This window comes from Cryptotermes secundus, unplaced genomic scaffold (genome assembly GCF_002891405.2).
Source record: "Cryptotermes secundus unplaced genomic scaffold, Csec_1.0 scaffold688, whole genome shotgun sequence".
Classification (NCBI taxonomy): domain Eukaryota; kingdom Metazoa; phylum Arthropoda; class Insecta; order Blattodea; family Kalotermitidae; genus Cryptotermes; species Cryptotermes secundus.
In genome coordinates this window covers 973,918-989,771 of record NW_019725012.1, presented here as the reverse complement: position 1 = coordinate 989,771, position 15,854 = coordinate 973,918, and the positions used below count along the sequence as shown (strand labels likewise).

At 43.8% G+C, this 15,854-nt stretch overlaps 1 protein-coding gene across 3 annotated transcripts in view; it reads left to right on the top strand.

The window, feature by feature from the left end:
* Window positions 1-15,854, top strand: part of LOC111863235 (SRSF protein kinase 3) — a 97,904-nt gene that overhangs the window by 49,700 nt on the left and 32,350 nt on the right. The gene's annotated exons all lie outside the window — the stretch shown is intronic.

The following is a 15,854-nucleotide window of genomic DNA, read 5'->3' as shown; positions in this document are numbered from 1 at the left end:
CTCACCGCGTACATGGTTGGACTCATATCCTGCCGAAATGTCCTTTTCGTCGTTATATGTAACCCAGTTCTTGCGGATGTTACCCAGTAGCCCACTGTTGCGTCAATGTTGTCAACCTTCCGTTCAGTAGTTAGGCTCAACTATGTGTTACACGTGTAAGAGAGAAAAACTGGTTAGACGTGTTAACAGGTTGTGTTAAGATAACACTCTGCGGATTATCTTTGCTTGTTGGCATCTTTTTGTTCCGTCTCCTGCAGGTGGCGTGGAATGCCCTTCCCTGCCAAGCATCCAAGTTAAGCACGTGTAATATACTTTATTCCGTGGGTAAAGTCCGTTTACGAATCAGGGTACCCCATGCATTGTGTAGGGAAATCCATTTTATGTACACAGTTTCAAAATTTCCCGTTGGTGTATAAATATGTTAAAAGTAAAATCTGGTCTTTCTGATGATGGTATAATGGTCTTCATGAGCAACTGACAGTAAAGCACCCTCGTCCCCATGTTGTACTGTCAACTGTTGTGCCAGTATTGCCAGCCCAAGCCAGTAGGTCAAATGTAAAGGCAAAGAAGGTGAAGCTATCCCTGTAACAGGCCGTGGAGGCCCATAAGGTTGTGAGACGTCGAGGCTCCCACATTTTCTCTAGACAGTCGGCTCGCAGATGGCGGTGAGGTTGTTAGCATTACGCGCCGGCCATCTTTTACCCCCATAGAGCTAGAGTATGTTTTAATTCGTGTGTGCCGTTCATTCTAGTAGTATTCCTGCTTATGATTGTTTCAAACCGTTTGTTTATAAGGCAATTGAAGGGGAGTGGGTACATTAAACAAATTATTTCTAGTATAAATATTCTTTTAATGTGGATTCCTCTCTGAAAGTTAAAGTCATAAAAACGTATAAAAGGTAAAGCTATCCTTGTAACAGTCCGTGAAGGCCCATAGCATTGTGAGACGTTGAGGTTCTCACATAGGCTCACAGATGGCGGTGAGGTTGTTAGCCTTACGCGCCGACCGCCCTTTACCCCGCAGGAAGATTCATGATACTAATTTCTGTTAGAGGCTATGTCAGACCCAGGGCCATAATGCACCTGGAAAGGATTAGGTCAATTAAATTCAGTGATCTCGTCGGGGATGGAACGTGCGACCTTCCGGCTTGTAGTATAGCGCCTCTCAACCAACTATGCTACCACATGCCGCAGTTGAAGTCATATTTGAAAAGAAAATAAAAGTACCAGAAGTAAGAAGGTTTAATTAAACATTTCACAATAACTTAAGTATATAGGAAGAATTTTGTTTAATAGTGAAACGTGTTACGAAAGTTGCCCTGCCAAGCAAACTCGCCCCTAGATTATTCTTTTGAGGGTACATGGAGGAACTGCTTCACAAACAAAGAACCGACGATAGAAGTGCACTCCTCCGAAGAATTTTGAACCCTGCAGGTGACACTCCACCCCCCCCCTCCACATTCTTGAAGATGTAACCACTTCAGTAATACGTGGTACATCCAGATCACAGGCGAACACTTTTAGGCTGAAAACCCACTGACGCGACTAGTCGCGCGGCTAGCCGCTCTTTTTCGCGCGCGTCCGTTAGTTGTACATATGTATTAGGCGTGCGACAGCTCTGTCGCCTGTGTGCCGCTTTCCAAAACTCAACTGCGCGCGGCTCATAAAAGCTATACAAATAACGGCCGCGAGCGACAACACACTACAAACCGCGCGCGGCTTGTCGCGTCATTGGGTCCCTAGCCTTAAACAGTTGTCATCATCATCAGCAGCAGCAGCAGCAGCAGCAGCAGCAATCTGTCAGACGACAGGTCCACAGTCTCTTCCAAAACAATTCCTCCACTTAATGCGATCTTGAGCTTTCTCCTTCAAATGACAGTATCCTCTTCTGTCCCCAAGGTCATCCAGCATCTTCTTACGTCTTCTTCCTCGTCTTCTTGTCACTTCTATCCGCCCCTCTATCTTTCCTTCAATAACTTCTTTTAGAAGGCAGTTTCTGCGTAAAACATGACCAATCTAATTAGCCTTCCGTTTCTCTGCTCACTGACTCTAATTAACACTTCTTCATTTCTCACATAATCGGTCAAACTGATAGACAGTTGTAATAATACATAATGCTCAAACCTGCATTCAAGATGCCTAAATATTCCCATTACAGTTTCTTATTTTAGGTATATCTTTAGCTTACTTTTAAACTGCAATAACTGCTTAAACTTTCCGCTTTTCACCTATGTGAAGATGATTTTTTCCCCCCTTAAATCATTTGATTAATATCTGTGGTCTAGTGGGCAGAGTTCTCGGCTACAGATCCCTAGGTCTGGGTTCGATTTCCGGCGCTACAAGATTTTCTGAGAAGTACTGGGTCGGGAACGGGGTCTACTCAGCCTCGTGAGGATAATTGAGGAGCTTATTTCGAGGAAATAGCGGTTCCGGTCTAGAAAACCGAGATTAACGGCAGCGAGGATCCGTTGCGCTAACCACGCGACACCTTCTATCCGCTAAAGTTGGCACTAACTTCGCCTACAAACAGCGGTCGCTCAGTCGGTGTAATTCGCTTGCAGACTAAAACCACGGAGTTTTTTTTTTCTGACGAGTTGTGGCGAACTTCCGCAGAATCGTCATATATATAACTGCCCCGTTACTCTGGAATTATTTTCGTCATAACCGTATGAAGTTCCGTCCTGTAATTACTGCCTTTGTTCCCCAGTACCTGCTTAGTGAATGTGGACGTATTCCTATTGTCCTTAATATCCTGCTTATCCATGGTTTTATATTGTGCCCTGTTCGACCTACGTATGTGTTTGAACATAAAAGTGGACACTTCAGTCTGTAAAATCCAGTTAAATTCCATTTATCCGTCGCTTTCGTATTATAGGATCCGTCGCAGCATGCCGCTTTGTTTGTCAATTGTTTCGAGACTTGTATTTCTCTAAATATTGATCATACTTTGTATATTTAACTGAAACGTAGGAATATTGCCTGCCATTTTCTGTTCATGTTCTCCGTATCAAAGTTAGTCAAGTATTTTATTGTTGTATTTTGTTTTAGGAACTCTTCACGAAGTGAAATAAGTTCGCCTTATGTGGAACTTACGTCGGTCCGTCTGTAACCCAGTAGCAGCCCTTAAACCGTTGGGTCATTTTTTTTTTATTATCGTTAGACATTGGAGACTTTCACTAAAGGTTGTCGGGAAATTCCAATTTTCAGATTTAATGGCCCATATTATTATTATTATTATTATTATTATTATTATTACTGTTATTATTATTATTATTATTATTATTATTATTATTATTTTAACAGTAAATGGGGTTTTACCCGGTGACAGTGGTACTACAATAAGACACAACACCGGAACTGCTATTTCCTTGAAATAGACCCTCAATTATCCTCACGAGGCTGAGTGAACCCCGTTCCAGACCCACTACTTCTCAGAAAATCTGGTTATAAGTAATTCAGATTGTGAATTCCTTTACAGAAGGCTATAGATTGCACAGATTCTGTTGTAATTCGATGGGGTTGCATTTTTATGCTATGAAATATAAATGATGCTTGTTTTACCTAAAGGCTACAGTTAGTGTTTTTTTTTAACCGATCTCCATCAAGGTGCAAAGTGCAAAGAACGCCTTTGAGAATTTTGTGTAGACCTTCTACATTGTCGAATGCACACCTTCCCGTGGGGTTTGGTTCAGCGTGTCCAGTTTAGTGCGTTCCGTCCGAACTAGATTTAATATAATTGTACTGGAATTCCAGTAGGATGGTCGACATCCTTGAATTTGATAATGCGCAACAGAAGATGCCTATTTCCTAGTTATTGTACGATGATTTCAGCCAAATGTGTATCAAGACCCTCGATTACCGATTACTTCTCATCGTAACCGCCCCGCCCCCCAAAGAAACAACTTTCCCCGCCGATTTTCCAAACAAATCCGTACTTGACTCTCGTCTCATTTAGCGGTCGAACCGCAAAGAAAGGCGTAGGGCTCGTAGGGCTGAGCCCTTCTTGAGGAGCCGCCAAATCTGCAGCTACTCAAGAAGCTCCCAGCATTTTATGGAACCCGAAGGTTCATTACCGCGTTCACAAGAGCCCTACACTGGTCCCTATCCCGAGACAGATCAATCCAATCCATATCCCGTCCCATATCTCTGCGATCCATTTTAATATTGTCCACACACCTACGCTTTGGTCTTCCCAGTGGTCTCTTTCCTTCTGGCTTTCCCTCCAATATCATATGCATTCTTTTTCGCCCCCCATCCGTGCTACATGCCCTCAACATCTCGTCCTCCTTGTCTTGATCATTCTTATTTTACTTGCAGAAGAGTACAAGTTATGAAGGTCCTCATTATGCAGTTTTCTCCAACCTCCTGTCACTTCATCCCTCTTCGGTCCAAATATTCTGCTCAGCACCCTGTTCTCAGACACCCTCAGTCTGTGTTCCTCCTTTAATGTCAGAGACCAAGTTGCTTCACTGGTATGTTGACTCTTTTAATGTTAATAAAATGATATCTAAAAGTGAATAGGCACGGCCACCGTGGGGTTGAGAAGGGAAGGAAGAGATAGGACGCAGATCACGCATTGCGCGCATGACGAGTAGAAGGATGTGAGATTCATCCTGATACTTAGGCATCACGCTGCAAACTGTTAGCAAAACAAGGAGAATGTAAACAAAAGGTCAGTTTCGGCTGTTAAAGCAGGCCTGAAACTGATAAGGAAACAATTGACGGAGCGAAATGGGCAACGTTGGAAGGTGGTAGAAGCAACTTAACCTCGAAGTTCGCTGCATCGCGTCTGTTGTGCGTACTGACAAAGGGAATCTTCGTAATCGAGGAACCAGGGTCCGTGTTTCTACTGCCAGCTACCGGGTCACCAGACACACTTCTGAACAGGAGAAAAAAGCGAGAAGCTGTATGGGCCGAGTTCTGTGGCTGGCAACACACCACAGAGTGGGTAGAAGGAAACACTGCCGCACCCCCCTCCCCCGAGAATTGTTTTTTCGTATCGTGTTGGAGAGTATGTGAGTTAGATACCTGATCACAGCACGCAGGAGAAGAGCGCGGTCATTGATTGATCTCGGAAAAGAACCATCATATAGTGACTATAGACGGGGTTTGGATTAGAGATTGGATTTATTGACCACTTTTATACACCACTCGTGACTACACTTAATTATAACACCATTGCTGATCTACATACTTTACAAATCTCTACAGGACACAAAAAAATCTTATGTCTTCACTAGTCGTGTCCTGGTAACGGATTTTAACACTGTCCTCCGCTGACGTCCTTATCCCAGAACTGAACTGAACCTCTGACTTTGCAGATCATTGACACACGCGGACTTATGCCCTCAATCTGAATTACGCACCCTAAATATCACGCATAAAGTCTTCTGTTCACAGCCGGACTTTTCAATCGAGCATTCTTGCAACTAATTCACCGCCATTTCACACCAACCTCCATGTCTTCTCTTCACCACCTGACTCCCGTACAGAACTGTTTACTCAGCTGAATTTGTACCTTGCGTATAACATCTCAGCACGGACCACACAGAAACACACCGTTTCCATTTTTATAATCCAACTGTTGCATTATTAAGAATCTGCTACCTAGCAATGGGGATGTGTTTGCCGAGCCGTTGACCAGAAGCTGCTCTGGTATATCCGCCCATCTCGTGGTCGTTGCGCAACAGTGGTTCTACACGCTATAATTTATATAGTGCGCTAACTTAAAGGGAAGTGTGGTTCGCTACAATCGAAATGCCGTCCACTCTTCGCGAAAAACTCGAAAGTGTGTCATATTTTCTCTCAGGTATAAAATATGGACGATGGTATAAGCTTTTCTGCCCCTCTCGCAGTAAAAGCAAAAGTTAAGTCTAGGCACATACGGCGATTCCTCAAGAGTCATATACGGTGTGTGTGCCCGAGAGACGGGGTTGTTTCTGTTCGCGATACCAGAAGGGAAATTATTGTCTTTGGGCTAACGGATCCCACATGAAATGTACCTTCCAATAAATGTGTGTATGAAATCACAGAACAAATCGTGAAAACTCGCAGAGAAACACGTGGTTACGTTGACAGTTGAAGTGACACAGCGATAGGCGAAACGGCTGTTGCGCAGTGAATGTCATACATTAACGTCAGAATGGGGTAATATTGTCGTATTGAAATCATGGCGCTTGCACCACGAGAAGATGCCAATAGAAATGGAAAGCTGGAGAAACTAGTTATTGTATGAGTAGATGCTAAAGGGTTCTGGCGATGGTGTCGAACAGAATTACTGGGATTTTGGACTTCCTCCATCGGCCGGTATTCTAAAGACTAGAAAACACGACGTTACGGAAACTGGGTCTGTTTACTTCCTCAGTTAAGGAGGAACACACTCAGTTCGGTCCCCTAGAAAGAGCTAACCTCGAACTGGGTCTGTTTCTGTCCTCAGATGAGTGGGAATACACTCAGTTGTGTCCCTTAGAAAGAGTTAACCTCGAACTGGGTCTATTTCCATCCTCAGGTGAGAATGGAGACACCTACTCAGTTGGGTCCCTTAGAAAGAGTTAACCTCGAACTGTGTCTCTTTCCGTCCTCAGGTGAGAAGGGAGACATCTACTCAGTTGGGTCTCTTAGAAGGAGATAACCAAGAACTGGGTCTGTTTCCGTCCTCAGGTGAGAGGGGAGACATTACTCAGTTGGGTCCTTTAGAAAGAGCTAACCTCGAACTGGGTCTGTTTCCATCCTCAGGTGAGAAGGGAGACACCTACTCAGTTGGGTCCCTTACAAAGAGCTAACCTCAATCACTGGAGAGTTGGAGGTTAGCTCGGAGGGACCCAACTGAGTAGGTGTCTTCTCACCCCTCACCTGAGGACGCAAACAGATCCAGTTTCCGAAACGTCGTATTTTCTAGTCTCTAGAATACCGGACGATGAAAAAAGTCCAAAAACCCAGTAATTCTGAGTATTTATTGTATGATTTCGGCTTTCGGTAATATACTGTTTAGAATGTTAAAGATTTTCTACCACGTTTCAGCAAACATTGCAGTTGTTAATGTCTTTGGCTTCCTCATCCTACCCGTGTTGTCTATCGAACCCTGTTTGTGCTGTTGACCAAACTGTGGCGGACATTAAGGCTCCGGCTTTCTTACACATCTCCTCTCTGGAAGAAGAGCCCAGTGCAACATGTGCTACACGTAGCGAGGGTAGTTTCATTGTGGTTTCTTGGGGTGGGGTGAGACTGAAGTCCACTCGGTACGTCGGCCACTAACTAGCCTATTGGTGGACGATTGTGGAGCAGCAGGAGGAATGAGAATTGGCACTCGGAGAAAACCTACCACAGTGGCACTTTGTCACTTTGTCCACCACATGACCTGACCTGGGCTTCAACCTGGAAAGCCGCTCTGTGATTAACCGCCTGAGTGATGATGGCGCGGCTTCAAATTTGGGGGGGGGGTTAGAATTGCCGCCGTTGCTATTGGTACATATAATCATAAATGTTGTATAAAAACAAAAATATTCCGTGGCCTGTAGTCCGCAAGCGAAGTATACCGACCGAACGACCGCCGCTTATCGGCGAAGTGCCAACTTTAGTAGATAGAAGGTGTGGCGTGGTCAGCGCAACGGATCCCCACGGCCGTTAATCTCGGTTTTCTAGACCGGAGCCGCTATTTGCTTGAAATAGTTCCTCAATTATCCTCACGAGGCTGAGTGGACCCCGTTCCAGAGGCACTACTCAGAAAATCTGGCAGCGTCGGGAATCGAACCCGGACGTCTGGATCTGTAGCCAGGAACTCTGTCCACTAAACAACAGAGGCCTTTAAATGATAACATAAGCAGAATGTAAAAAAAAATATTACACGAATGGGAGTCTGGAAGTTAGAAAACTGATTTCCGATATCGTTACGGCCCTGCCCACAGTAAATGCCGACCTGTTGGTGCGGAAACCGTCCATTGTTTCCGTGTGTACATGGGTTAAAAACCGCGGGCATATGCAGCTGAATACCCTGTTGACGAGGCATTGCTGTTACAGCCTACGTTCGCGTTGGAAACGGAGTATAATTACATTCTTGCAGCCTCTTTATGCTTACCATGTTATCGACCAGCGTCATGGGGGTTAAGCTTACCTATTTAAATATCCATTATTTTATATTTAAAAAAAGACAATGTAGAGAACCTAAATTGTTTTTTAAATTATTAGCAAAAGAAGCGATTTTCTGCGCTAGAGATGTGTGTTTTATATTCCGAAACGTCTGAACGACAGGCTTTTGAAATATCAGAATGGCTTTAACACTTTAAGAAACTCCTTAAGCCGTACACGGATGTCAGTGTTCAGAAACCGCGTTATATGCTTGTTAAGAATTCGAGTTGTACTGTTCTGCTTATTTACTCACCACCCTGTAAGGATAGGGGCACGCGGTAGCTTTGTTGAGTCACTATGCTACAAGCCGGAAGGTCGCACCTTTGAATCCCGATGAGGTGGATATTTACAGTTGACCTAATCCTTCCACACGTAATATAGCCCTGGGATCTACTCAGCCTCTTAACAGAAATGAGTACCAGGAATCTTCCTGCGGGGTAAAGGGCGGCCGGCGCTTAAAGCTAACAAACTTACCGCTATCTATGAGCCGATTGTCTTAGAGAAAATGTGGGAACCTCGACGTCTCACAACCCTCTGAGCCTTCACGACCTGTTACAGGGATAGTTTTACGTTTTATTACATTTTAACCTGTAAAGATGGGTGAAATGGGAGGTATAGCTCCACGCATTCCACTGTTTAGCCGCGTCATATCTGGGGAAGAGGCCCTCGGTGCCCGTTGGATGGACTTATGAATTGGCATGGACGTGGAGGCGAACAATTTCTGCCCGTGTCTAGAATCGCACCCAGACTGTTGAGCTCGTGGTGCAGTGCTATACTGACAGCTATGCCGGTGCGTGTTCTCGCTGTATCAGTTACTTGACGTAGGTGGAACGTCATAGAGGCAGGAGCACTCAGAGAGAAGCAAGCACCAAACATTTCGTTTCGCATTTTGAGCTCATATCAGAATTCGCGAGGATTGCTCTCCCTTGTTTTAAGCGTTTCTTTTGAAGCTACGGAATAGAGCCACATGTGGACTACCGTGTACAGAATAGAATGATGATTCATGTAATGAAATAACAAACAACAAAACAAAACTGCATAATGAGGAGCGTCATAACTTACACTCTACTCCAAGTATAATTATAATGGTCAAGTCAAGGAGGATGATATGGACAGAGCGTGTAGCACGAATGGGAGAGACGAGGAATGAATATAGGATATTGGTGGGAAAGCCAGAAGGAAAGAGACCACTGGGAAGATCAATACTTAATTCGCTTAGTGGGGGGTGGAGTCCAGCTGGGTCCACTAGCCACGGCGGCCACTGATTGGGCTATTGTAGCTTGCCCTGGGTGATTATGAGGATGGAGAATTTGGTGGAATGAAAATTGGCAGGGGTAACCGAAGTACTCGAAGAAAACCCGACCCAGCGCCACTTTGTCCACCACAAATCCCACTTGACCAGAGACTAACACGTAGGTGGGTGGACAATATTAAAATGGATCTTAGAGAGATATGATGGGATGGTATGTACTGGATTGAGCTGGCTCAGGATAGAGGCCAGTTGAAAGTTCTTGTGAACTGAGGACATTAGCCTGTGTGTGTGTTAGTGATCTCTATGTAGTTATAAATTCATTCACACCCCTAAATATTGGCAGTATGTTGCTTGACACTTGTTTGTTTTGTCATTGTTATTACGTTTTGACCCTGTGATAAGTTCTCCCCCCCATTTCCGTCCACCACGGGCATAACTACCCTTCCATTACATAACGAGGCATAAAGATGCCTTACTGAGCAGTCTCGCTTAATGGTAACAGTTTAGAATAGCTTTCGAAGAGTGCTCGGTTTAAATTTCTACCTTCACACCAGCTATCTTCACTGAGAATTTTCATGGGTTTCTTCTGTACCTCCAGAAAAATTCCGGGGTAGTTTGTAGTATTTAGGTGGACAATTTGTGCCACTCTTTTCCAATTCATCACTCATCAGTCATCCTCTGGACTCTCTGTAATCTGAGATATGGTCATAAGGGAAACAAAATATGTTAGCAGAAATGCGGAATAAAACTGACAGTTCATTAAATTCGTTCAACGGAATCACGTTACCGTGAAGCATAATCAGTGCGGTATAAAATATTGGTAATAAAGTGGAACTCTATCTAATCCGTGTTACAGCTGGAGTGAGTGAGTAATCAGACCTACAAAGAGCTTCTATATTTAGCGTTGCCGGTAAACCGCCGTCTGTTCGAACTCGTGTATTGGTGATATAGATCTATATATCTTGACACCAAGGCAGCAGTGGTATCAGAAACGTCAGGACATTTCCTGTGATTAAAGCTGCTCAAAGTAAAAAGGTAAAGCTCTGTAACAGGCAATGGAGGCACATAGAGTTGTGAGACGTCGAGGCTCTCATATTTTCTAGACAATTGGCTCACAGATGGCGGTGAGGTTGTCAGCGGTACTCATCTCTGTTAAAAGCTGCGTCGACTCCAGGACCATAGTGCGGCTGGAAGGATTAGGTAAATTGAAAAAAATAATGACCTCATCGGGAATCCAACCCACGACCTTCCGGTTTGTGGAATAATGCATCAACTACGCTACCGCGTGCACCCAAAGCTGCCCAAGTCTTCAATAAATGTGTGACTAACAACAAAGTAACATGGGGATAAGGTAGAAAGATAAAATTGTCCCTGTGCTTAATTAAGCACTGTGCCATGAACACGTATGGGGAAGAGGATGTATAGATCGAGATTTTCTTCACTTCGGCACTAGCTAGAGGCGAGTGGTTAGCTTCACGCTCCGGCCGTTTTACCTTTGGGGAAAGAGCCCCCCCGGTACTCATTGGATAGGAGGCTGGGTGGGCCCTGGAGCCGGTTTGCACGACGTGGAGACAGTTCTTAACAATACCGGGACTCAAACTCACACCCCTCATTCATCGAGCCCGTAGCCAGTCGCTATACCGACTGCGCTATTCCGGCTCCTAAGCATAGGAATACGGGTTGAAAATAACTTCAGTGGAGGGTTACGAAGCAATATACTCCTGATTATATGTTTAATTTGTACAGAAGCGTGAATTTAAGAAAGGCTGCGAACAGAATTAACTTAGCAATGCTGAGAATGGTGATACACCTACATGATTCCCACAGTATTTTGCATAGTTGGCAAAACTGTATGATCAGGTATTAAATATACACAAGGACCCAAAAATGTATACACACTTAAACATATAAAATATTTGCTTAAATAATTTATTGAAGTACAGTAGAACTTGGTTATAACGTCATCAAAGGGACCTAAAAATAGTGTCGTTATAAACGAATGTCGTTGTAACCGAAATGGGCACTTCCACAGTAGCCTTATGTTAGTCACGTAAAAATCTACCAAAAACCGAGTTAAAATGTTGCATTTTTTAGTGAAATACGTAGTTAAGTACAGACTAACGTAACATTAACGTGGAATTGCCCAAATGTGTAATATCAAAGACATATTACAGCGCTTTTCACTGACAAAACACACCGCACTAATACTGTATATTAAAGGTAGGCCTACTCACCAAATTACAGTAGATTACATCAATTGTTGTGCCTTACTGTACCTAGATACGAGTACAGTAATCAGTTATCTTCATCTGTTTCCTGTTACTTGCCCAATACACACTTTCTAAATTACGTTCAATGTCCATATCAGAGAAATTCAGGAATGAAAATGACGTTACATACGAGGTTGATGCATTTGTGCATGTCGTACTAAGCAAGGTATAAAAACAGTTGCTTTATGAGGAATTAGTTCGTACCATTGAATATCTGACGCAATAGACAAGGTGTCGCAGAAACCGATGTTGCTATAACCAAGTTTTACTGTATATTGAACATTTAAAAATATCCAAGGATAACCTCTAATAAAGTCAGAAGATATGCCAATGAATTGTTTAAGCAGATATTTTATACGGACCGTGTCTGTGGTCTAGTGGTCAAGAATTCCTGGCTACACATCCAGAGGCCCCGTGTTCGATTCCCGGCGCTACCACATTTTATGTGAAGTAATGGGTATAGAACGGGGTCCACTCAGCCTCGTGAGTATAACTGAGGAGCTATTTCAAGGAAATAGCGGCTCCGGTCCAGAAAACCCAAAATAACGGCCGTGAGGATCCGTTGCGCTGACCACGCGACACCCTCTATCCGCAAAAGTTGGCACTAACTCCGCCGGTCGATATAGTTCGCTTGCGGACTAGTGGCCACGGAGTTTTATTTTTGGTTTGTTTGTATGTGTGCATTTGTTTGCGGCCCTCAGTATGTGCGATTTTACGATAATATGCAGATTATGCTTCTTTACAGCTGAGTCGTTCCTATGCGCGCCTTCAATTTTTGAGATTGAACTTTCTGTTGAAAAGTTAAAAGGTATATAAAGCGGCTGGTATCGACCAAATTCCTTTTCAGTCCAAATTGGAAAAAAAAAAAATCTGTTATTACTTGATTTTAGGCTTTCACGATGGTTAGTTACTGATGCTAATACCGTTCTTGGCTTGTTACACGGAGTGGTAACCTTTGCGGTGTAACAACCCACGGACATAGCACAGATCTTTTTTTTATTGCTAGTGGGGTGAGACTAAGTCCCTTGTACTGCGGCCACTTCTGGCCTATTGTACCAGCCCCAGATGATAGGTGAGGGTGATTGTGGAGCAATTGGTGGAATGAAGATTGGCAGGGAAAACCGAAGTACTCGGAGGAAACCTGCCCCAGCGCCACTTTGTTCACCACAAATCCCACTTGACCAGACCCGGGATTGAACCTGGGCCGCCGCGGTGGGAAGCCAGCGACTAACCGCTTGAGCTATGGCTGTGGCAGGGTTAACTGCCTATGAAAACGCAGTTATTGATTATTACTTTGCAGCAGAGCAGCTACTGATCGGATAATCTGCATTAGTCACATACTGAACGAATCTTGTCACTTTTTATAAGTTTTTGTTTAAAAAAAATTGCACTTACAGTGTAGACATTTTAACTGATATGTGTGTATCATATGAGGATGACCGTTTATGGTCGAAACATGTATTACGTAGTTAGAAATAAAAAGATTAAAAAGAAACCAGAAACTTTCTTCACTGTGAGTGAAGATAAACGCCTTGAAAGATAAACGCAAACAGGATGCCCTCTTACGTAAGTTAGAAGAGGAACTGCATTTCGACACAGCGAGCTCGACAGGTTTTGAGAGATAATTTTCTACGCGAGTTGCATTGCGTGGACCTAGACCCCGATAAAGTTAATGGATCCTGGTACCAACTTTGAGATAAGGGACAACCCTTGTACGAATGCAAGACGTAAAGGTAGCAGGCAAAACAGACGAGGCGACTTCCTTCAATATGGATGTGGAGGCTGCCAGTCTTGTAGGTTTATCACCTCCAGTGAAGCCGTCACTATGAAGTCATATTTTCCGTTTCTTTCCTGCATTTGGGTATGATTTAATTGCGTTCTAAAAGAAAGTATTGTGGCATGTAGACTCGTTGCTAGGCCACAAGCGCGAAATAAGCAACTAAAAAGCCTGTTTCCATGGTAACAACTACACTGCAACAGAGGAACGGTTTTTTCTACGCGATCCATGCCGAGCAGAGCAAGTGAGAAGTCCGAGAGAGAGTGAAGAGTAGACGAGGTAAATAACCGCTGGGGATCAGGTGCGAGCTGTTACTGTGAGAAGCTGGTATCTGCGGCCGGGGACTGGTCGGGAACCCAGAGGAAGGGGAACGTCCGGCGTTGGAAGCCGCTACCAAACAACGGCAGTGGAGACGTGACTGTGAACTTTAGTGTATGTGTAATAGTGACCTGTAAGGGGTAGTCACACTGTCACGTGACAGTATTATAATTGTTTACACTTTGTTTTGACTAAAGTTTCTAATTCCTATAGCAGTAATACTAAGAATTAAATTTAATTCAATACCGTATTTATTTATGCACTTACTTAACAGCCCAGGGGTCAGTTATAAAGTAATCACGAGTGAAAAAAAAAACAACACAGACACAAACAGAAGAGAAAATATATCATTTAGACATTAGTAATTCAGTTCAGTTGTGCCAACCATTCAGCTGTGTAAACAGGTATATAATGTAATATATATAATTCTGCTTAGTTTAATAGTGATTAATAGTAATCCTAATAATGCTTTCATTCGGTTTATTAAAGTGCTTTCCGACAGCAGTGACACACAACACGCAAACACTTCAGGTTGTCCCCTCACAATACTGCCACTAACATCCATCCGGTCTGGTTGATTGATGAATATGTTAAAATCCATCGTAACGTTTTATTTATGCCTCCTAAGGCCCCTAGAATTACCTACACTATGATAATTGTTAGGGGTAAGGGGTTTGTTCTTATTAGATATCGTTACTATCAATAAACTGTTTGTTCATCTGAGTCCAAACCGGGATGGTGACTGGTTGCGGGCTAGACGACCGAGGGGTCGGGTTTCGAGTCCCGGTTGGGTCAATTTTCTCCATTCAGACCATCTCTAGGGCCCACCCACTTCCTATCCAATGGGTATTGGGGTTAAAGCAGCATGGAGGTGAAGCTGAGCACTCACCTTCAACTAGTGCCGAGGTCAAGAAAATGTGGATCTACACATCTACTCCTCCATACTCCTTCATGACGTAATACTTAAAGCACAGGGACATCTTTACCTTTTTACTTACTAATTCCCTGTTTGGGTAAAGGTTCGGCTACACAGAGCGCTACGCTATGTTCGCTACGTACGCTGTGTACACTCTGCGACGCAGCTAACATAGGGAACATAGCGTACGTAGCGTACGGAAGTCTGTGTGGCCAGTCACATTGGCAATAAAGGGAGATATTTTTCTGTTCGTATAGCGAACATAGCGTACGTAGCGCTCTGTGTGGCCGAACCTTAAGGCTTTTGCGGAATCTTACATGCGTGTCACTTGTACGGACTGTGATGCTGTTGAAGGGAGAGGCGTAAATCGCGGAAGTGATGAACTGCCCTTTCCAATAGGAATTACTCGTTTCCCGATGTCTGCCACCCACGAATAAGCAAACACGCCGACGGATAAGATAACCCTTCCCCATATGCACGTGATGACTAGGATGTCTCGGGTTGGATAGCTTTGGGGCCCTCGGTTAAAGCTCAGGTAGGGGATACTGTATCGTGTGTTCATATGGCAGAGGAACTTGCAGTGAATATGGGAGTCCCGGAGCACCTGCAAGGGCTACACAGTCTCTTAAGGTAAGCGAGGAACGGAAAAATAACGCCGAAACAAAATAAAATTATCTGGAATGGAGCAGTTATTGTCCTACTAGTAGTTAGGTCAGTTCACAAAGAAATTGACCTCCGACGCGTTTGTATCCGTTTAAATGTTAAATTGTAATTATATATGGTATTCTTAATGTATCAGTCAACACAACAATTCCATAATAAACAAATCAGTATTAGTCGTTACATGAATATGTCACTCGTTTTTGGATGATTTACCAATATACATCCAGATCGGTGTTTTAAAATTTTTTCTTGAGTTTGCTTTATCTGTGATCTAGTGATCAGAGTTCTTTCCTACAGATATAGAGGTCCCGGGTTCGATTCCCAGCGCTACCAGATTTTCTGAGAAGTAGTGGGTCTGGAACGGGGTCCACTCAGCCTATTGAGGTGCTATTTTAAGGAAATAGCGGCTCCGGTCTAGAAAACCCGACGTTAACGGCCGTGGGGATCCGTTTCGCTGACCACGCGACACCATTTATCCGCTAAAGTTGGCACTTTTTTTTATTGCTAGTGGGGTGGAATTAAGTCCCTTGGACTG